Raw genomic sequence first — 23,273 nt, forward strand, 5'->3', positions numbered from 1 at the left:
TGTTCATTTGGAAGACCTATTTGCGACCAAGCTTTAACTTCCTGACTGATGTCTTGATATGTTGCTTCAATATATCCACATAATTTTCCTGCCTCATGAAGCCATCTATTTTGTGAAGTGCACAAGTCTCCCCTGCAGCAAAGCACCCCACAACATGATGCTGTCACCACCATGCTTTGGGATGGTGTTCTTCGGCTTGCAAGCCTCCCCCTTTCCCCTCCAAACATAACGATGGTCATTATGGCTAAACAGTTCTATTTTTGTTTCATCAGACTAGAGGACATTTCTCCAAAATTACGATCTTTGTCCCCATGTGCAGTTGCAATCCGCAGTCTGGCGTTTTTTATGGCGGTTTTGGAGCAGTGGCTTTTTCATTGCTGAGTAGCCTTTCAGGTTATGTCGATATAGGACTTGTTTTACTGTGGATATAGATACTTTTCTACCTGTTTCCTCCAGCATCTTCACAAGGTCCTTTGCTGTTGTTCTGGGATTTATTCACACTTTTCGCACCAAAGTACGTTCATCTCTAGGAGACAGAACTCGTCTCCTTCCTGAGCGGTATGACGGCTGTGTGGTTCCATGGCGTTTATACTTGCATACTATTGTTTGTACAGAAGAATGTGGTACCTCCAGGCATTTGGAAATAGCTCCCAAGGATGAACCAGACTTGTGGAGGTCTACAATTATTTTTCTTAGGTCTTGGCTGATTTCTTTTTATTTTCCCATGATGTGAAGCAAAGAGTCACTGAGTTTGAAGGTAGGCCTTGAAATACATCCACAGGTACACCCCCATTTGACTAAAATGATGTCAATTAGCCTATCAGAAGCTTCTAAAGCCGTGACATAATTTTTGGGACTTTTCCAAGCTGTTTAAAGGCACAGTCAACTCAGTGTATGTCAACTTCTGACCCACTGGAATTGTGATACAGTGAATTATAAGTTAAATAATCTGTCTGTAAATATTTGTTTGAAAAATTACTTGTGTCATTCACAAAGTAGATGTCCTAACCGACTTGCCGAAACTATAGTTTGTTTACAAGAAATTTGTGGAGTGGTTGAAAAATTTGTTTTAATGACTCCAACCTCAGTGTATGTAAACTTCCAAATTAAATTTTATGTACATGAAGGCAGAGTAAAGTGACTAGGCATCTGTTTTAGATAATAATAAGAGTAAATTAAATTACAGAGTTGCAGCAGGAAATTATGAGTGTAAAAGTGTGTGTGTGTATTGTGTGTGTGTGTTTGTATATATGTAGTGGTTGAATGTGTGAGGGATTTGTGTGGGAGTGACAGTGTAGTGTGTGGGAGTGAGTGTGTATGTGGTGTATATATAATGTCTAGTGAGTGTGCGTAGGGCCAGTGCAAGATAGAATCAGTGCAGATAGTTCAGGTACCATCAATTAACTATTTAGCAGTGTGGCATTTTCGCAGTCTTATGGCTTGGGGGTAGAAGCTGTCTCGGAGCCTGCTGGTCGGATAATAGCAGATTGAACAGTCTATGGCTTGGGTGGCTGGAGTCCGTGTCAAACTCAATCCATGGAGGTGCTAGTGTCTGTGTGTTTTTGCTTCTCCCTTGTACTTGTTTGATGAATTAAGGTCACTAATTAGTAAGGAACTACCCTCACCTGGTTGTCTAGGTCTTGATTGAAAGGAAAACCCCAAAACCAGCAGACACTAGGCCCTCCATGATACTAGGCCCTCCAAAAATAAAATGTTATCCTACAGGGTCAGAATTAGCCAGAAGCTTAAACGCTGCAAATCATATTGGTCCTAGTCATACATGGCGGTTGCTCTCCAGGACGCTCTCGCCCTAGAGTCAGAGCTGCACTTACTTTAGACCTGGGACATTGGGTGGGTGCAATTAATTATCAGTTAGAACAGAAAACCAGCAGGCTCCGGACCTCGTAGGTTAATTTAAGAGTTGAATACATCTGAAGCCAATGATCACGTGACACCATTCAGTCCTCTGTAAAAAACAAATTGAAGTGCATTGAAGCCAAATTAAGTTGGCGTCTCTTGGAGACATATGCCGGGTTCAAAACAACTGGGAAGTCTGAAAAAAACGATCTCGGACTGGGAAAAATCTATTTGAATGGTCACTCAAATCGGAATTCCAACTCGGGAACTTGTGCCTCTTTCTAAGACTCCGACTTTCCAACCTGAATATCACCGACGTCATGATAAGCCGCATATTTTTCCAGGTTCCCAGTTGTTTTGAACGCGACAATAACATGCACAGTTTGAGCTACTCCAGGAAGTGACGTTGCAGGCTAGCTCAGAGCTCCCCCTCACATTGAGTAATCTCGAGTTGATGTCCGCGCCCCAGTGAAAATCGAATTAGCATAATAATAGAATCTCCATCAAAATCCGTCTGTTTTGCATGGGCTGCATCTCAATCAACCGCATCTGCCGATGTCGGCCTTCCGCATATGTGGTGAAAGGTGGCAGAGTGTTTGTCAGACCATGAGACATCCTGTTTTGTTCTCATGAAAAATGCAGACCTGCCAAACCTGTCCAACTTTTTATAATACCAGAAACACGTGGCAAATTGGAGATTCAACTCATGCGCATAGCACATGCCGAATTGGGGTTTTCTTTCCCTCGCACGCTCCAGCTCGCCCTGTTTGTGAGTCTATAGAAGCATTGCCTCTACAGCTAATACCGGACACTTATTCATTCTTCATCACACAGTCTTCTAAACTCCTGACTCCATTTAATGCCAAGATGTTAATATTTATTTTTGATTATACTTTTGTTATGCTTTTTGTGACGTGGATCATAATTACAGTTAGTCTATCAGGTTGCGTGATCCTCATAATGTTACGTGGAAAATACAACTAATGGGATGGAGAATGAAATGTAAATCACGCTCGCACACGGCGACCAGTTATTTTTCATATTTGCATTTCATTTCTTTCACTAGCAAACGCAAGTGAACTGCTGGCACTTTAGAGCCCACTGAATGTCCATCTTATGTTCACTAACGTTAGCTTGAAACAATTAGTGTTTACTTTTCCATAACACAAGGAGTCGAAAACGGATTTGTCCATGTGTTTACATACAGCTGACAGTTGGCAAACTCAGCATCACAACAAACAGGTGAAGGGGCAGTTTCGGGGTAGCTACATCGAATAATGATGTATTAATCTCCATGTCCATTGACACAAACTCCGTACATGTCTGTGTGTTGCAGCTCGAGAATCAGGATAGATTTACTCAGTGGATTTATTTTTAATTAAAATGTTTTAAAAAAAGAGGCCCTATTCTTCTCTGCGTACTTTTAACTCAGATCTCGTACCTGCATACATGGACAGAGAATTGCGTAGTTGATACGCAAAATGTGCGCAGGTCTGAAAATGCCTGTGTCTGAACGGTTTGGCTAACAAACTACTATGGAAAGATGAGACTCAAACAAAAACAATGGAGTTCTCCATTTGGCTCCCCCCCACAAACAGGACTCATCCAACATCAGTACCACCAAGCAGTTTGGGCTACACACTAATTTAACCCCACTATGGAAAATGGAGACACTTATGTACATGTCAGTTGTTTTGCTCTAGGACAGAAATGTGTCTCCCACCAATTTAACCCAACCCCTCTGAATCAGAGCGGTGCAGGAGGCTGCCTCAATCAACTTCCATATCTTTGGTGTCAAGGGAGAAGTTGTGGTTAGCTGCCTTCCTCAACGGCAGAATGGCAGATTTTGCCCCCTCGGGGAGTCGAACCAGCAACCTTTCAGTTACTGTCCCAATGCTCTAACCACTAGGCTGACACTGGTACCGGTTTAAGAAATGAATGGAAGTATGCAGACTATACCAAACATTAGGAACACTTTCCTAATATTGAGTTGTACCCCCTTTTCCCCTCAGAACAGCCTTAATTCGTTGGGGTATGTACTCTACAAGGTGTCGAAAGTGTTCCACAGGGATGCTGGCCCATGTTGACTCCAATGCTTTCCACAGTTGTGTCAAGTTGGCTTGATGACCTTTGGGTGATGGACCATTCTTGTTACACATGGGAAACTGTTGAACGTGAAAAGCCCAGCAGCGTTACAGTTATTGACACAAACTGGTGTGCCTGGCACGTACCTCCATACCCTGTTCAAAGGCACTTAAATCATACACAATCCATGTCTCAATTGTCTCAAGGCTTAAAAATCCTTCTTTAACCTGTCTCCTACCCTTCATCTACACTGATTGAAGTGGATTTAACAAGTGACATCAATAAGTGATCATAGCTTTCATCTGGATGCACCTGGTCAGTCTATGTCATGGAAAGAGCAGGTGTTCTAAATGTTTTGTATACTTTGTATATGGAAGTAGTTTAGTGCATAAAAAGGGGTTAAATGTGTCTCCAAAAATAAATATAATACCCTGATCTCTTCTTATAGTTTTTTTGACTATCTGTTTTTCTATTTATGAATCTGTTATTTAATGCATTTCTATGGGCAAATAGCAATAAGTCCAAATTACTTTAAAAATATATATACTTTTTTGATACATAAAAGGGTCCTAAAATTCCAAATCAAATAGCTAACTTATTCTTGTTATGGCCACCTTAAAACAGTTCCATATGTTAGCTTAGTAGAACTGATGAGGCGTTCTTTGAAAATGGGGATGGGTAGCCTACTTGAACAAGTGAAATACAGGTATGTAAATAATGAAAAGGCATGAGGGCAAAAACCTCCAAAATACCATTTAAAACCCCTTTATTCAGAGGCTTATTTTGGCTAATGGCCTGGATAAAAAGACTAAATCAAAGTTGATTAAGGGGAGGGTAGACTATGCTTGGTTTTTAATCAAATGAATCTAAATGAGGAGAAACCGATTTGTTTTTTATATTTCTAAATATGAGATTCACCGGCACAAAAGGAAAATCTCCCCTTCCATGGGCGCTGTGCGTCATGACTTGATAGTCATGACTTGATACGCTGCGCTTCCACACTGAAAATCCATTCCAAAATCATCTGTGTTATCTGTAAGACCTGCTTTTTGCGGGTCTTAAAATGTCCCGTCAGCCCCTCTCCTTGTTCGGGCGACGTTCGGCGATCGACGTCACCAGCTTTCTAGCCATCGCCGCTCCATTTTTCGTATATCCATTTGTCTTGTCTTGTTTCCATACACACCTGGTTTACATTTCCCCAAATAATCTACTTGTATTTAACCCCCTGTTTCCCATCATGTTTTGTGTGTAATTGTTTTCATGTTAGGTAGTGTTAGTTTACGTGCGCTACTTTTATGTTCCGTTTTTTGAGCGCGTTTGTTTCATGTAGTGCGCTCGTTTTTGGAACTATAATAAAAGTGCGCCTGTTCATTGTATCTGCTCTCTTGCACTTGACTTCGCCTACCATACACCATCCTGACACCTGCCTCCTTAGCGCCAGCCGAAAATAGAGCCCATTATCTTATGAGTGGATGAAACTTTTATAGTGTGGCTTACATAGTGTTTCCTTATTATATATATTTGCATTTTTTGTTTCTTTGTAGCTCGAGAGATAGTGATAAGAGAATGGTATAATCATTATAAAGAGGAAATGTTCGGGAAGTATGGCTCAAACACTCAAACATTGCCATGTGATGGGAAAACAACCTGCTGCACCAGTGACAAGATTTGTTATACAATAGTTTTCAAAGTGATAACTTGAGTTAAAAACTAATCAGAGCTATAAAAATGTTTTTCTAAATATTGCCACAAATGTATGCTGCTCACACTTGATAACTGAGGTCCAGTGTGAGTGGAAAAGGCTATGGCTCCACCTGCCTTTTCCACATTGTGATTCAAATAATGATGCTGTAGGCTCTGTTGATTACAGCTCCCATCGGACGCTGTAGTGTTAGTCCTTCCGATAATGTTATGGCGACAGGTAGCGTAGCGGTTAAGAGTATTGGGCCAGTAACTGAAAGGTTGCTCGTTCAAATCCCCAAGGTGGAAAAATCGTCTGTTTTGCCCTTGAGCAAGGCAGTTAACCCTCAACAACAACCGCTCCCCGGGCGCCGATGACGTGGACATCGATTAAGGCATCCTCTCAGATTCGGAGGGTTTGGGTTAAATGTGGAAGACACATTTCGCTTTAATGCATTCAGTTGTGCAACTGACTAGGTATTCCCCTTCCTTTATTCAAATACTTCTGCGGCATTAGGCAAAAATCATATTAATGTATAATCATGCAGATGCGGTTAATTTGCAAACATATGAAGCAGAAATCTATAATTATTTTATATGAGTAAATATGTACATAATTGGATGTTGATCAAACCTGTCATTATTTATAGAACTACTGTTTAGGTTCTGTATCATTCTTGGCAGTCGTCCCATCTTTGAAAGCAAAGAGGAGATAGAGAAAAGAAGAGTGGGTGAAAGAGATCAATTGGAAAATAGGAAAAATAATAGACAGGCAGAGAACAGGCATAATGTGTGTGTGTGTGTGTGCGCGTGTGTTTATGTGAGCATGGACCACATGAAAATACATTGGCTTTCTATGAGATTATGACATGCATTAAGAACATTCTAAAGCTGCTTTAAATTTGTGCTTTTTGTTAATCCACGCCATTCCATCATTTTCTGAGTGGTGAAGCGAGTCATCAGATAATGGCGGACATCAATGACCCCAACAAGGAAGAGGAATAGGTTCATTTGTTTAAACTGTTACTAGCCACTTTGTCATTATTATGTTTGACTGCACCGTTATTGATTATTACTGTCATTATTGCCAGTGCAGCCATAATTAAGATCAGTATTTGGCAAGCAGCCAAATGACAAGCGCACAATTTCAACCAATGTATTATAACTGTTCATGACATATTTTAAACAGCATACACTGAACAAAAATACAATCGCAACATATAAAGTGTTGGTCCCATGTTTCATGAGCTTAAATAAAATATTCCTGACATTTTCCATATGTACAAAAAGCGTATTTCTCTCACTTTGTGCACAAATTTCTTTACATCCCTGGTAGTGAGCATTTTTCCTTTGCCGAGATAATCCATACACCTGACAGGTGTGCCATATCAAGAATCTTATTAAACAGCATGATCATTACACAGGTGTACCTTGTGCTCGGTACAATAAAAGGCCACTCTAAAATGCACAGTTGTCTCAAGTTTTGAGGGAGCGTTCAATTGGCATGTTGACTGCAGGAATGTCCACAAGAGCTGTTACCAGAGAATTTAATGTTAATTTCTCTAGCTTAAGCCACCTCCGTCATTTTAGGAAATATGGCAGTACGTTCAACCGACCTGACAATCGCAGACCACACGCATGGGTTCGTGTGGGCGAGCAGTTTGCTGATGTCAACATTATGAACAGAGTGCCCCATGGTGGTGGTGGGGTTATGGTATGGGCAGGCATAAGCTACAGACAACGAACACAATTGCATTTTATCAATGGCAATTTGAATGCACAAAAATACCGTAAAGAGATCCTAAAGCCCATCGTGAGGCCCATTTTTTTTTAAAGGTATCTTTGACCAACAGTATTCCCAGTCATGTGAAATCCATAGAATAGGGCCCAATGAAGTTATTTATATTGACTGATTTCCTCATATGAACTGCAACTCAGTAAAGTCAATGAAATTGTTGCATGTAGCATTAGGATTTTTGGTCAGTATACTTATACAGTATACCCCTTTGGAAATTATTTTTATGTAGGCCACCTTAATGGAAGTGTTACCCATGCACGTTGTTGATAAATATGCCATGACTTCATGATGGTTGGCTTCTCAAGTAGGAGCAGACCCTGAAAGTCTTTATCAAATCAATATTCTTGTAAACAAAGCAATTAATTAATGAAATGTGTCCGTTTTACTACAATTGCCATGTTACATATTGTGAAAGGGGACTCCCCTCAGTTTAGAAGGTAATTTAAAAATACCATGAGCGTTCTCTGGAAACGTGAAGTTAACTCCAGTTTCAAACAAGCAGCCCAACAAAATGATGTGACCCCGCCATCTAAAAATTCAGGAGCGCGCAACACGTGATTTATCTGCTGAAAATCAAGTATGGCGAAATCTGTGAATGATTCTCGCACTGGTGCTTTCTCCAACGGGTCCTAAACTTTACACTTTGGATAGAGTGGAGCTGCTGCTGCGTACGGAGACTGGATAGAAATCACCACATTCATGAGGGTGTTTGTTCAGGTAGCTTTTCTTTGAACGCAGATATGACAAGCTAATACAAGCGAGATGAGACATTTTAAACCGTGTTTGCTTGACTTGATAGAATTGCAACTATTCAGACGGAGGCGAAGTTGTTATCGCGGGCTCTTTATCTGTATATGGTTTGGACTTTCTTTTTCAATTTAAAGTATCGCCTAGTAAATAACTATATTTTGAAAGTGGGTGGATGTGAGATTTGAAAGTGAGATCATGTCGAACTGTCATAATGTATTTGGGCGATATATTGTAGCAATACAGGCGAGTCCCAGTGGTCCAATAGTCAAATCGGATACAGCATAACGTTAGTCCCATAGGAATCTACGAATACTGTTGTCGTTCGAGCTACCTTGTAACTAGATGAAATAAGATACTTTGGTGACAGTTGCTGATTATGCATGTTGTAAATTGAGATTATTGCACTTGACGTTTGTGTGAATTCGTTTATTTTACGGTTCATATCCGAAAGACAAACATTTTTCAACGCTGGGTTGCTAATTATATCGGATTTCCCACGTTTCCAAAGGTGACATTTAACCAATGATTTATATATCTATACTAGATGACTAACAGGGTTCGCTGTTTTGAAGCCACCGCGCCTCCATTATGGCACTCTTCCACCATTTTATTTTAAATGCATTTATAAATGTCTACATTTGTTTTTGCCACGTTTATTATATTACAGACACCTTAATGCATACTTGTAAATATTTTGTGTGAGCTAAACATACAAATAAATATAAAAAAGCCCTTAAAGTAAACTATTTAGAAAGTACTAATGTTATTGTTCCCACTACAACAAAACAATACTTAAGTACATGTAACTTTGTTATTGATACATTTACATTAAATATTGTAGAATTCCATTAATTCCTATGGAGGACTGGTTTTCTGAGGAGTGCCAATATGGTGAGCGGTGGCATCAAAGCCTCTCATTGGCCAATACATAGTAGCATCAGCAAACCAGGGTTTATATAAACCATTGCATTTAACACATCCTGCTGTTCACATCTATTTAGGCTAGGCAGTGACATGTTTACTTCAGTAATTGCTTGAGTTTTCCGTGGCATGGATGTCGTATTTGTTTCAAAAGTGCTTTGTGGTAGGCTACTCCATAACATGCAGTCATGTAGATAACATTTAATTAGCTCCAAATGCAATTAAGGATTCTGACATTTACACATCATTTCACGTCCGAATCCTTAGTTGTATTTAGAGCTAATGTTTTCTGTCATGGCACTAATGGGTGTCAGGTCTTAGTTTTTTTATTAAATGGAACCTCAAATTTCCAAATATTATTTTGAGTGTGATTTGGGACATTTACACTAGACAGGGTTCTACAGATGAGTAATAAAGGGTTAATACATCCAGTTGCACTTTAAAGGGCCAATCAGCAGTTGCTAACATACATTTTTGGAGGTATAAAGTAATGATATCTACCCACTTATTCTTGAAGAATACAAAATATGAGCTTGTTTTACTACATTGTTTGTAAACAGTGTAATTGTAAACAAACACTGTATAAACGCCAAGATGGTTAAAAGTACAATGTTGATACTATGGATGGTCAGTCCTTGCATCCAAAGCCTTGTCTACGAGTGATTACATTTCTCCAGCCACATCCCTCGGCTGTTTACCCAAAAAAGTATCAGGGTGACAGCTTTGTTGTTTGAACTTTTAAATTGCCCTTTTAAGTTGCTCTTAAACCTGTAACAACATTGTATTAACTTGATCTCATTCCAATACTTGTTTTTTTCAGGCTATTTGCATTGCAATGGCATGCAAATGGTATTGAGCAGTTGCCATTAGCCTACACAAGTGGAATAGGCTCTGTTCCTTCTTTATCACGTTATGTTAGTGATTTGCTCACTTGTTAGAGCATGCCAGAGTTTGTTTAAGCATGTGTTGAACTTGAGTCATTGGGGTTATGTGTTGGTACTTTTGTAGGCCTATGTCTGTGTTTCAGTGCGTTTGTGAAGTGAGGAGGTGAAATCAGAGAATAAGGGTTAGCTAAAATGGAGTCGGAGGAAGAGTTACAATAGCATTGCCTTGATTCCTCGCATCCTCTCTCCTCTCATCCTTCTCAAAATCATTGGATGAGAAGGTCAGAGGGGGACCAGAGGCCTCAAGTTGAGTTGTAAACACACTAACTCTAATCTAAGTAAGCTCTTGCTCCTAGCATATAGATATTCCTTCTATGTTCCAGTTCCCAAGGACTGGCGTTCATCAATCGTAAGAAAGAGCAGCCTTCCAAGAATTTGGCACTGACAGTGGACCGATCTTTAATGACGACTAGTGATGGGATTTTCGACTCTTTTTACTGACGCTGATATTTTGGACTCGTTCAGTCAAAATAACTGATCTTTCGATAAATTTCATTCATTTGAGTCAGTAATGCCCATAGCATGCATGATCCCCTAATGGTGAATGTTGAACTGAACTCTGAAGAGTCATGATTCTACGAGCCTCTCTTTCACATGTCGTTCACCATATGGCGCTTATTGAGCCAGAGCAGTGTATATTAAAATCAGGCCAAATAAATTACTAAAATGAACGAGTCAGTAAAAAAATCAAAAATCGTTTGCGAACTGCACATTACTAGTGACGACTCAATCTCGGGAGTGGGACTGAATGGAGTAGTAAGTTTCATCAGTTTAAGGATGCATCCATTGACAGCATTTGATACGGGGGTAGTTTGATTGTATTATGTTGGGATTGCTCAAAGCATGTGCTGTATTGTATGGTATGTTTTACGAGAGATGTAAAAATAAGTATAGAAAATTATTGTACCATCTGATGTGTATTTTCCATAGTAACACCCGGCCAGAACAAAAACATGTCCCAACTGAACGTGACTCAAGTAGCCTATAGAGTTTTCCCAGGGGCTCTGAGAATTGTCCTGGCTTCATCCTCTTGTACCCATTGCCCCCTTAGCCCTATTATCAGACAGTTTTGCATCCCATTGAGCTGCTTTGAACTCCGACCCGGCTGTTGTTCGTTTGGCCTGTTCCAGACGCTTTAAAAAAAGTCCCCAAGAATGGGCAATTAGGCAGAGTTGTCAATTAGAACGGTCGTTTGTTGATGTTGTCACTCTAATGAATGCTAATGGTCTATTAATGGCCCGGAGACAAGGTGACATGACGCCTACGCGTATCAGCAGGGCAGAGTAAACTCTAGTTTGCCTCGTTCTCCTTCATTCTGCTGCTTGTTCGAGTGCTGCAAAGACTGGCGATATGAAGAAAAGGAAGGAGAACGATGGGGCGAGTGGTAATGTGAGTTCGAGAAGGGAAGAGAAGAGAACATGTTAATAGAGTTGTTGTGGAGGGAAGAGAAAAGAAGGGGGGCAGAGAGAGAGAACATAGAGTGATGGTGAAATGGAGCTAGAGCGAGAGAGAGGGCAAGTTTGACAGGGCTGTCATGTAGAAGGCTCGGCAGATGGCAGGGAAAGTGTTCACTTCCTGCTTTTTGTATGGCTGAAAATAGACAGGCTTTTTGTGGCCGTGGCCCAACACGGGGTGTCAATGCTCCCACTACAGAGAACCGCCTCAGCTAAGTTTGACAATGGTAACAATTCAATGCTTGAAAGGTTTGGAAAGATACAAGGCTTTCCAAACAATTGTTGGTAGAACCAGATTGTAACTGAGAGAACCTCCATTCTGAAAGCCTTAAATCAGATTTTTATAGATGCAGGCAGTTTATTTGAAAAGGTCAAAGGTATAAATGAGCCCCCAGTGAATTTACCTGACTCTCCTATGCACTTCTTCGCCAAGTTCTCCTTCTCATCCTTCTCTGTTTCAGAAGTGTTTAAAGCCCTGAAAGAAATTGATAGAAAAAAATCCCCAGGCCCTGAAGATCTAGACCCCCGCCTCCTACACCTAGCTGCAGACATCATTGCTCCCCTTTAACATGCATTTTTAACCTCACGCTTGACGTTAAGGAAATCCCCAAGTTATGGAAATCTGCTTTTGTACTGACTTTCCTGAAAGGTGGAGATCCTTCGCTACTTGACAACTATCAACCCAAATCAAAATTGTCTGTACTGTAAAAGGTACTGAAGTCCTTAGTTGGTAGGCAGCTGAAGGCCTACCTCCAAGAAAACAACAAATTACATGGAATGCAATCAGGTTTTAGGTCTGGAAACATTGAAGGTTTTAAATTACATCCACTGTGCTCTTGACAAGAAGTTACATTGTGTGTCTGCCTTTATTGATTTGTCAAAGGCATTTGACACCGTGGACCATGCTGTGGTTTTGCAAAGGTTAAACTGTTGTGGAATTACTGGTCATGCTCTAGATTGTGTACAATTTGATAGGTAATTTATAAACCAATGTGTAATGGCGGATGGTTGTAAATCTGAGTCCACAGAGTTGTGCTCAGGTGTTCCACAAGGTTCTATTTTGTGCCCACCGTTGTTAATTTTGTATTGAAACAGCGGATGTTCATTTTTATCTAGATGATACTGTTCTTTATTTAAGTGAAGGTAGTTTATCTTTAGCTTTTGAAAATGCCCAAAGAGCATTTAACACCATACAACATAATCTGTATGATTTGAAGCTGGTTCTGAATTTGGGTAAAACAAAATGCATGGTATTTTCAAATGCTAGCCATGTTACTAATCATGTCATTACTACATTGGTGTGTACAAATATTTGGGTGTGTGGGTTGATGACAAGCGTGGAGAACTTGATAAGGAAGCTCAAGCTGAGAATAGGATTTTATTACCGGCATAAGGAGCTGGTACGATGTACACTACTGGGGGATTTAGATTTTAGTGACGTGGCCCTCAGGTTCATTACCAATTAAAAACGTCTAACTGAAAAACGTTTAATTGTGATCTCTACAGTGCCGTTGGCTGGTCGTCATTGACCTTGCGTAGGCGTAAACACTGGTATACACTGATTTATAAGGCCATACTGTGTAAAATACCACTATCTCTGTTCTTTTCTTTAATCAGGTCGGTAAATAAATATAAATTACAGTCCCATTCTCATTTGCTTTTAACAGTACCAAGAATTAGAACAGGTCAAGGTAGAAATAGTTTTAGTTACTCAGCTCCGAGGTCCTGGAATTATCTCCTGAACATTTTAGTTTTGTTCAATGTTGTTAGTTAATGTAAGTTGTTTTGTCTGAAACTTTGTTCCCCCTGCTTTGTATGATGTGTTACGGATTTGCAAAACATACATTCGGTTAAATTCCTATGTACCAAATAAAAAATACAAGAAAATAGGATGGAAAGCAATTTAACAGCTCTACTGATGGTTTTGTCACAATTTTTTTTGCGTTATATAGAGAATATGTCCACTCTGGTCTTGTCATGTTTGCTCTAGCCAACAGCTCGTGCTCGCAGATACAGTGCGGGTATAGCCTACATGATGAGATTATTATGGACAAAAGAGCTAGATTATTTTTATTTGTCAAACGGCAACCAAGCTTCGATCATCATGTCACCAGAATAAGACCCTTGATATTAATTGGAAATTAGCATCAAGTTCATCACTGTGCATTTTCACCACCCTATAACGTTTATCATAACTTATTTCATCTGTAGCCAAAAACTGCATGCTTTCCCGAATAGTAGTAGGAGGACCACACAATGTCATCGCGTGACTCCAATTTACTTCGATATTATGGTTATCATATCAATATTTGCACAGAAAATCGCTTCCACCGCCATTTCTCGCATAATTCATTTTACAGACACAAAAAGATCCCACCTTGTGTAGCATATTTTGTTTTGTCGACATTAGGAAGTTTACCAACACATTTTTCCATCAGTCCTGTCATGAATTTCTTTATTCGACATGTACTTTACTCACATAAAAAGGTTGTGTGGAAACAGTGTTTACTGTTCCTAATTCATGACATTGCTCTGCTCTCTTATGACTTTGTATGAAATAGGCAAAGTACCCAGCTAAATTATTAGCTACACACATTGTGCCAGTGACTTAATAATTAGAAAAACTGCAAAAATATGTGCAACCATGTCGTTCGTCAGTGCCTGACCAGCTGCTTAACCAACTTGTTGTAGCTAGCTACCATACTGACTATTAGCCAGCTCTACTGACATAAACAGCTTGCTTAGGTTGTTTAAATTACCCTGACGTTGTAGTTATGCTGCCCCAAAATTAAGATGGACTGTTATCAGAAATCAGTCCGTAGATCAACATGTTGCTCCATGATCGCTACTTTGCAGTGCTCAGTTTGAGACCACCTGAAGCAAGACCGGAGCAAATCGAGTCCGAGTCAAGACCAAGACCAATTCAAGACATGATTGTAATTTTGTCAAATAACCACCATAATAAGAGTAAAACATCTCCAGTATTTTTGTTCATACAGTGCCTTGCGAAAGTATTCGCCCCCCTTGAACTTTGCGACCTTTTGCCACATTTCAGGCTTCAAGCATAAAGATATAAAACTGTATTTTTTTGTGAAGAATCAACAACAAGTGGGACACAATCATGAAGTGGAACGACATTTATTGGATATTTCAAACTTTTTTAACAAATCAAAAACTGAAAAATTGGGCGTGCAAAATTATTCAGCCCCTTTACTTTCAGTGCAGCAAACAAGTGGGACACAATCATGAAGTGGAACGACATTTATTGGATATTTCAAACTTTTTTAACAAATCAAAAACTGAAAAATTGGGCGTGCAAAATTATTCAGCCCCTTTACTGAAAGTGCAGCAAACTCTCTCCAGAAGTTCAGTGAGGATCTCTGAATGATCCAATGTTGACCTAAATGACTAATGATGATAAATACAATCCACCTGTGTGTAATCAAGTCTCCGTATAAATGCACCTGCACTGTGATAGTCTCAGAGGTCCGTTAAAAGCGCAGAGAGCATCATGAAGAACAAGTAACACACCAGGCAGGTCCGAGATACTGTTGTGAAGAAGTTTAAAGCCGGATTTGGATACAAAAAGATTTCCCAAGCTTTAAACATCCCAAGGAGCACTGTGCAAGCGATAATATTGAAATGGAAGGAGTATCAGACCACTGCAAATCTACCAAGACCTGGCCGTCCCTCTAAACTTTCAGCTCATACAAGGAGAAGACTGATCAGAGATGCAGCCAAGAGGCCCATGATCACTCTGGATGAACTGCAGAGATCTACAGCTGAGGTGGGAGACTCTGTCCATAGGACAACAATCAGTCGTATATTGCACAAATCTGGCCTTTATGGAAGAGTGGCAAGAAGAAAGCCATTTCTTAAAGATATCCATAAAAAGTGTCGTTTAAAGTTTGCCACAAGCCACCTGGGAGACACACCAAACATGTGGAAGAAGGTGCTCTGGTCAGATGAAACCAAAATTGAACTTGCAAGACGTTATGTTTGGCGTAAAAGCAACACAGCTCATCACCCTGAACACACCATCACCACTGTCAAACATGGTGGTGGCAGCATCATGGTTTGGGCCTGCTTTTCTTCAGCAGGGACAGGGAAGATGGTTAAAATTGATGGGAAGATGGATGGAGCCAAATACAGGACCATTCTGGAAGAAAACCTGATGGAGTCTGCAAAAGACCTGAGACTGGGACGGAGATTTGTCTTCCAACAAGACAATGATCCAAAACATAAAGCAAAATCTACAATGGAATGGTTCAAAAATAAACATATCCAGGTGTTAGAATGGCCAAGTCAAAGTCCAGACCTGAATCCAATCGAGAATCTGTGGAAAGAACTGAAAACTGCTGTTCACAAATGCTCTCCATCCAACCTCACTGAGCTCGAGCTGTTTTGCAAGGAGGAATGGGAAAAAATTTCAGTCTCTCGATGTGCAAAACTGATAGAGACATACCCCAAGCGACTTACAGCTGTAATCGCAGCAAAAGGTGGCGCTACAAAGTATTAACTTAAGGGGGCTGAATAATTTTGCATGCCCAATTTTTCAGTTTTTGATTTGTTAAAAAAGTTTGAAATATCCAATAAATGTCGTTCCACTTCATGATTGTGTCCCACTTGTTGTTGATTCTTCACAAAAAAATACAGTTTTATATCTTTATGTTTGAAGCCTGAAATGTGGCAAAAGGTCGCAAAGTTCAAGGGGGCCGAATACTTTCGCAAGGCACTGTATATATTTTTTTCATGTTTTTTCTCCATTTTTGGGAGGGGTGTGTTAGAATACCATTTTGGTATTTTGTACATAGTTATTCCATTCAAAATGTATAACTTCACCAATTTGGCCACTTGGGTACATTTGGGCTACTTGTGTGGGACACCTGGGTGACTTCATGATAAATGTCATGTAGCACACTCATTTTGGAAGTTATCATTCTGAAACTTTGCACAAGTACTGTTGCCCTCTTATGTTTGTCACTGAAATTGTCCCCATCATCCTATCTGAATGTTTGTTTTATCTTGTTCCTTTTAAAGATGATACAACAATAAAAAAAAAAATGTTTGGTTGTTTTCATGGTATTATCTAAACCAGATCTATTGTGTTATATTATCCTACATTCAATTCACATTTACACAAACTTCAGAGTGTTTTCTTTCAAATGGTCCCAAGAATATGTACATTCTCCTTGCTTCAGGTCCTGAGCTACAGGCAGTTAGATTTGGGTATGTCTTCAGGCGGAAATTGAAAAAAGTAGGGGGGTAGCTCTAAGAGGTTATTAGGCTACACACAACCCACAGCTAGGCACTCTTTTAAAAGAAGCTATTGATCCTCTGCAGCTATATTATAGGCCTTCTCATGGTGTGGTAGGCTATTCTGAATTATTTCATTTCTTTCTGAACAGACAGCAATAATTATATAACTTTGGCAAATGTATTTCATTTTATCAGGGGTGTTGCAGCTCCTCCAGAACACCCTGCGCGGCTATGATTTTTTTAAGGAAATAAATGTGAAGTGCAAAGCTGGAGAGAAGAGAGTTGCAGGCTCACATCTATCAGAGCAGAGAGCGGGAGAGATCATATAAATGAAAAATATAAACATGTAAAGAGTTGGTCCTATGTTTCATAAACTGAAATTAAACCTCAGACATTTTCCGTACGCACAAAAGGCTTATTTCGCTCAAATTTTGTGCACAAATCTGTTTACATCCCTCTTCGTGAGAATTTCTCAATTGCTAATAATATCCATCCATCTGACAGTTGTGGCATATCAAGAAGTTGATTAAATGGCATGATCATTACACAAGTGCTGGGGACAATAAAAGGCCACTCTTAACATGTACGGTTTTGTCAGACACCAGAATGTCACAGATGTCTCAAGTTTTGAGGGAGCTTGCAATTGGCGTGCTGACTGCAAGAATGTCCACGAGAGCTGTTGCCAGATAATTGAATGTTCATTTCTCTACCATAAGCCGCCTCCATTGTTTTAGAGAATTTGGTGATGATGCACAGCGCATGCATTTTTTTTCTGCAACTTTTTCAAATCATAGTCATCATATAGGCATATGGGTTAAGCTGAATGTTTTTCTAAGGTTTGCATCACAACTGACGTTGCCAAATAACTCCAAACGTAGCCTAAAGGCCCAAGACGCTGGCCGACAAAGCCTAGTGAAACGTGTTCTTATAAGCTTAGTCATTGCACAATCGTCATTGCACAATAAGCCTAGTCATTGACACTATTTAATAAAAGCGGATCCCAGCTTTCTCGTGCTGCTATATTTTTTGCTCAATTCTTTAAAATTAAGCACATTAATCCACTTTACAAATTATGTAGCCTAACTGGCATATTTAAAAAAAAGTATCTGCACATAACCTCCATTCGTTATTTGAGTGCAGTCTATGGATGATTTTTTTTTAAAGACCAGATTAAACTTTACTTGTTACTTCTGTGAATTTTCCTTATCCTCCCTCATGAGGGAGAGAAATTAGAAAATATCTTAAATATATGTGTGTTTTTGGTAACAGAATGATAAGACAATAGGCAATATTTCTTACATTTACATAAGGCAAATATTTCGGCACAACTAAATATAAATGTTGATATTAGTTGGCAGGGGCCTTTACTTAAACATTATTGTGTTTTGATGTATTTTTAATAGTCTTTTCTTTTGTCTTTTTCTGCCAGATATTTTCTAAGACCCCCTTTCCATCTGTTTGACTAGAAATCATTTGTGCTCATGTTTTGTTCTTGTCGACTTACACTTTATGGAACAGTGGGGACTGTGAAGAGACACACACACACGCACTCACAGGAACAGACACACACACACACGCAAGGACATGCACTCTATACACACATACAGTGTAATACTGTTGTATATTATACATTTTGTATTGTAGATATGTAGTGGTATAATAATGTTATGATGTACTGTTATCTTTTCTTTTTTTTTATCTGTGATGTAAGTGGCTTAATGTGAGTGGCAGCTACCTTGGCATTCCGGAATCTATACCTTGGCATTCCGGAATCTATTTACCATGCAGGATCCGATTCTTCTCATGGCATGAACAAAAATAATAATTGTTTGCAATTCATATTTTTTTTAAAGTATAAATTGATAAAAGTTAAATCAGGTTGACTCCATGATTCCTCTGCCTCCCCAAAAAGATACTTTGAAAACCTTTTTTTTTGTTGCCTGAGCATGATAGTCAGTGTTGATTTTAGCCTGACTGTTCCCAGGCTTATGGCTTGCGCATTGAGTGGCCGTTGCTGTGGTGGTTAGCCTACCTCACTGCTGGCTTATATGGTGGTGGTGGTGAGATATTCCGTAAGGTAATGTGTTCACAATAGAAAACAGGAACTATTACTATTCAAAATCAACTACTCTAATTACAATCAATGAACCAACATCATCGCTATAGTGTTCTCTACCATCCTCATGGATAGAAAGTTTAGAGCCTAGCATAAGCCAAACAGTCCATACAGCAGGGGCGTAGGTCTGTGATGACACAGACACAGGCCCATCCACTGGGGAGCCAGGCACACTCAATCAGATTGAGCAAAATCAAATACATTATTATATATTTTTAAACTACTCCTCACCACCAACCCCCCCACACCTGCGTTGGGCCATCCACATTTCTGTAGGTCCAACCACCAGCGAATTTCTGGCTATGCCCTTCCCATATAGTATGCATAATAATACAGTCCACACTCAAATGCTATTACTAAAGTTTGTTTAATTTTGCTGTAAAGCAATTGTGTATCAAAGACATCTTCAATCTATGGGCTTGTTTACATGTTTACATTGTACTGCTGTGCATAATATGGTAGGCTGTGTTATTATTTTTTCCCCCCAGGCTTGTGCTCTATGCATACATTCTAATATTTGTAAAGGTTTTCAGTATGTGGTGTCTAAAATGCTTTGAATGAATCAGCACCTTAGAAAGTGCTGTACATTTCAGCAACAACATTGTAGCCTACCTGTGATTTGTCTGCTGCTCTGCTGAATTGTTCACATTTTTTCTTGTATGTTCCGGTACCTCAGAGCCTCCCAGGTTATACATTTTTAACTGTTTGGGCTAGAAACAAGCAGCCTAATCATAACAACAATTATTTGGGCAAAGTTTGTTTTGTTTTTGTAGGTGCACGCACTGGTGCTCTCAATTTTAAATGAGCCTGTTTAGACCTGACTTATGATAGCGAAATCCCAATTATTTTTGCAAGGGGCACTAAACCCTCACCGAGATCCTTTACAACACCTCAACCCAACCCTTGCCTTAACAAAACCATTCAGGAGCAGTCACATAGCCTGCCTTTGTCAGTCAGCGTCTCTGGATCTGCAGTGGCCGTTGTGTCATTTGTCAATAGATGGAGGAAAAACTTCAACAACGACAACACAGTAACGTGTCAATCTGCTATAGCATCATTTTTTCGATAAACACGTGCAGGCATGTAGACTACCGTTAATCGTGGTCCCTGAGTGAATTATTCATAGTCAATTAGGCCCAAGAGGCAGGCAGCAGCTGTCGAACACCAGAAGTGCATTTCAATGATTCATTTGGCGTGCCGCACACCCCTAATTGTTGTTTACCGCTCGCAATCTCCAGCACATGTTATTTTTATGCAGACATGATTACTTTTGGTGCCACTTGGAGCGCTGGGGAAATGAACCCCTGTGCTGCAAAAGCCATATTTCTGTCAAGTGACATGAGACATTTTCAGACCGGTATATTGTTCATGTTCAGTCTGTCTTATCCAATGTCAGTCAAACAGACATACAACTGGAAGCATTAAGAAGGAAATGTTTAGAGAGGCTTGCATTGATCATTATTAGTTACTCAATCATTAATGTCTTTGGATATGATCCGCCATGACACACTGGAGTGTCACATTTTGTTTAACCTGCTTTAGCCAGGTTAGTCATTAAGAACAAATTGGCTTTTTACTGTGCAATAATGACCTTGTTTGTCAAGAGGCCTAGTCTATTCACAAATGCTCAACGTGACCCGTTCCTCCTGAGTGGTATTAAATGGAGTTGTGCACACCGTACCAAAGCCTTTTGTCTCAGAAAATTGCTTGAGGAAACGGAATGGCAGATGTTCCAGGGCTGCAATCCAAAACTCTACCCTTCTAAGCCAAGTGTGCACTTGTTCACTCTCCCTCATTGATTTCAAAGAGTTGGATTGGTGTAAGCATGGGCTTAAAGTAAGTGTTCAGTGTTTCCAGAGTGATATGAAATATGACCTAGAATTAATTACAATATGAGTGAAATAGTTTTCCTTCCAAAAAATTGTAATTAAGTATGTAAAAAGCAGGGTTTCAGTGTTGGAATGGTGTGTGCGTGTGTAACGGCTCTCGTCGGAATGAGTGGACCAAAGCGCAGCGTGGAAAGTGTTCATGATTTTATTTATCAAAGAAACACTCGAACAAAGTAACAAAATGAAAGCGAATAGTTCTGTCAGGTAACAGATACTAAACAGAAAATAACTACCCACAAAACACAGGTGGGAAAAAGGCTGCCTAAATATGAATCCCAATCAGAGACAATGATAGACTGCTGCTGTCACGTTCTGACCTTTATTTCCTTTGTTTTGTCATTATTTAGTATGGTCAGGGCGTGAGTTGGGGTGGGCAGTCTGTTTGTTTTTCTATGATTTGGGTATTTCTATGTTTCGGCCTAGTATGGTTCTCAATCAGAGGCAGGTGTCATTAGTTGTCTCTGATTGAGAAACATACTTAGGTAGCCTGGGTTTCACTGTGTGTTTGTGGGTGATTGTTCCTGTCTCTGTGTTTGCACCAGATAGGGCTGTTTAGATTTTCGCACGTTTATTGTTTTGTTAGTCTATTCATGTATAGTTTTCTTCATTAAAGAACCATGAATAGAAACCACGCTGCATTTTAGTCCGCCTCTCCTTCACCACAAGAAAACCGTTACAGCTGCCTCTGATTGGGAACCACAAAAAACAAAGAAATAGAAAACATAGAATGCCCACCCTGACCTAACCAAAATGAGAAATAAAAAGGCTCTAAGGTCAGGGCGTGACAGTACCCCCCCCCCCCCCCCCCAGCCACAAGACCTGACACTAAAGGGGAGGGTCCGGGTGGGCATCCATTCACGGCGGCGGCTCCGGTGCGGGTCGCTGCAGCCTCCGGAACGGGGACCGTCGCTGCAGGCTCCGGACCGGGGACCGTCGCTGCAGGCTCTGGACCGGGGACCGTCGCTGCAGGCTCCGGACCACGGATCGACACTGGAGGCTTCATGCCACGGATCATCACTGGAGACTTCGTGCCATGTATCATCACTGGAGGCTTCGTGCCGTATCATCACTGGAGGCTTCGTGCCATGGATCATCACTGGAGGCTTCGTGCCATGGATCATCACTGGAGGCTTCGTGCCATGGATCATCACTGGAGGCTTCGTGCCGTATCATCACTGGAGGCTTCGTGCCATGGATCATCACTGGAGGCTTCGTGCCATGGATCATCACTGGAGGCTTCGTGCCATGGATCATCACTGGAGGCTTCGTGCCGTATCATCACTGGAGGCTTCGTGCCGTATCATCACTGGAGGCTTCGTGCCATGGATCATCACTGGAGGCTTCGTGCCATGGATCATCACTGGAGGCTTCGTGCCATGGATCATCACCGGAGGCTTCTTACATGGAGCCGGAACAGGTCTAACCGGACTGAGGAGACATACTGAAAGCCTGGTGCGTGGAGCTGCCACAGGGCTTACCAGGCTGAGGAGACATACTTGAGGCCTGGTACGTGGAATTGGAACAGGTCTCACCGGACTGGGGAGATGCACTGGAAGCCTGGTGCGTGGAGCAGGCCCCGGATACACTGGGCTGTGGAGGCGAACTAGAGGTCACAAGCGTAGAGCTGGCACAACCTGTCCTGGTTGGATGGTTACTTTCGCCCGGGAAATGCGGGGCGCTAGCACAGGATGCACTGGGCTGTGCAGACGCACCGGAGACACAGCGCGCAGAGCCACACTGGAAGCCAGGAGTGCTGAGCCGGCACCATCCGTCCTGTCTGGATGACCACTCTAGCCCAGCCAATGCGGGGAGCTGGAATATAGCGCACCGGGCTGTGACTGCGCACTAGAGACATTGTGCGCATTACCGCATAACACAGTGCCCGACCGGTCTCAAGCTCCACACGGTAAGCACGGGGAGTTAAATCAGGTCTAAACCCTGACTCCACCAATCTCCCCGTGTGCCTCCCCCAAAAAAACATTTGGGAGCTGCCTCTCGGGCTTCCGTGCTAGCCGTGACCCCTTGTATAGTTACTCCTTACTTGCTGCCTCCGTCTGCTGGCATGGGAGGCGATCCCTCCCAGCCAGGATCTCCTCCCACGTCCAGGATCCTTTACCATTCCGAATGTCCTCCCACGTCCATTCCTCCTGATCACGCTGCTTGGTCCTTTTTTGGTGGGTAGTTCTGTAACGGCTGGACCAAAGCGCAGCGTGGAAAGTGTTCATGATTTTATTTATCAAAGAAACACTCGAACAAAGTAACAAAACAAAAGCGAACAGTTCTGTCAGTTAACAGATACTAAACAGAAAATAACTACCCACAAAACACAGGTGGGAAAAAGGCTGCCTAAGTATGATTCTCAATCAGAGACAACGATAGACAGCTCTGATTGGGAACCACACTCGGCCAAAAACAAAGAAATAGAAAACATAGAATGCCCACCCTAATCACACCCTGACCTAACCAAAAGGAGAAATAAAAAGGCTCTAAGGTCAGGGCGTAACAGTGTGACCCAACAAC

General features: G+C 41.0%; 1 protein-coding gene across 2 annotated transcripts in view; it reads left to right on the forward strand.

The window, feature by feature from the left end:
* Positions 1-7,906: 7,906 nt before the first annotated feature.
* Positions 7,907-23,273, forward strand: part of LOC110504116 (histone deacetylase 4) — a 254,688-nt gene continuing 239,321 nt past the window's right edge. For both annotated transcript variants that reach the window (XM_090229569.1, XM_090229570.1), the window contains exon 1: positions 7,907-8,137. The gene's annotated coding sequence lies outside the window, so the exon portion shown is untranslated. The remainder of the gene's footprint in view (positions 8,138-23,273) is intronic.

Source organism: Oncorhynchus mykiss, chromosome 3 (assembly GCF_057628025.1).
Source record: "Oncorhynchus mykiss isolate SJ-2025 chromosome 3, ASM5762802v1, whole genome shotgun sequence".
Taxonomy (NCBI): domain Eukaryota; kingdom Metazoa; phylum Chordata; class Actinopteri; order Salmoniformes; family Salmonidae; genus Oncorhynchus; species Oncorhynchus mykiss.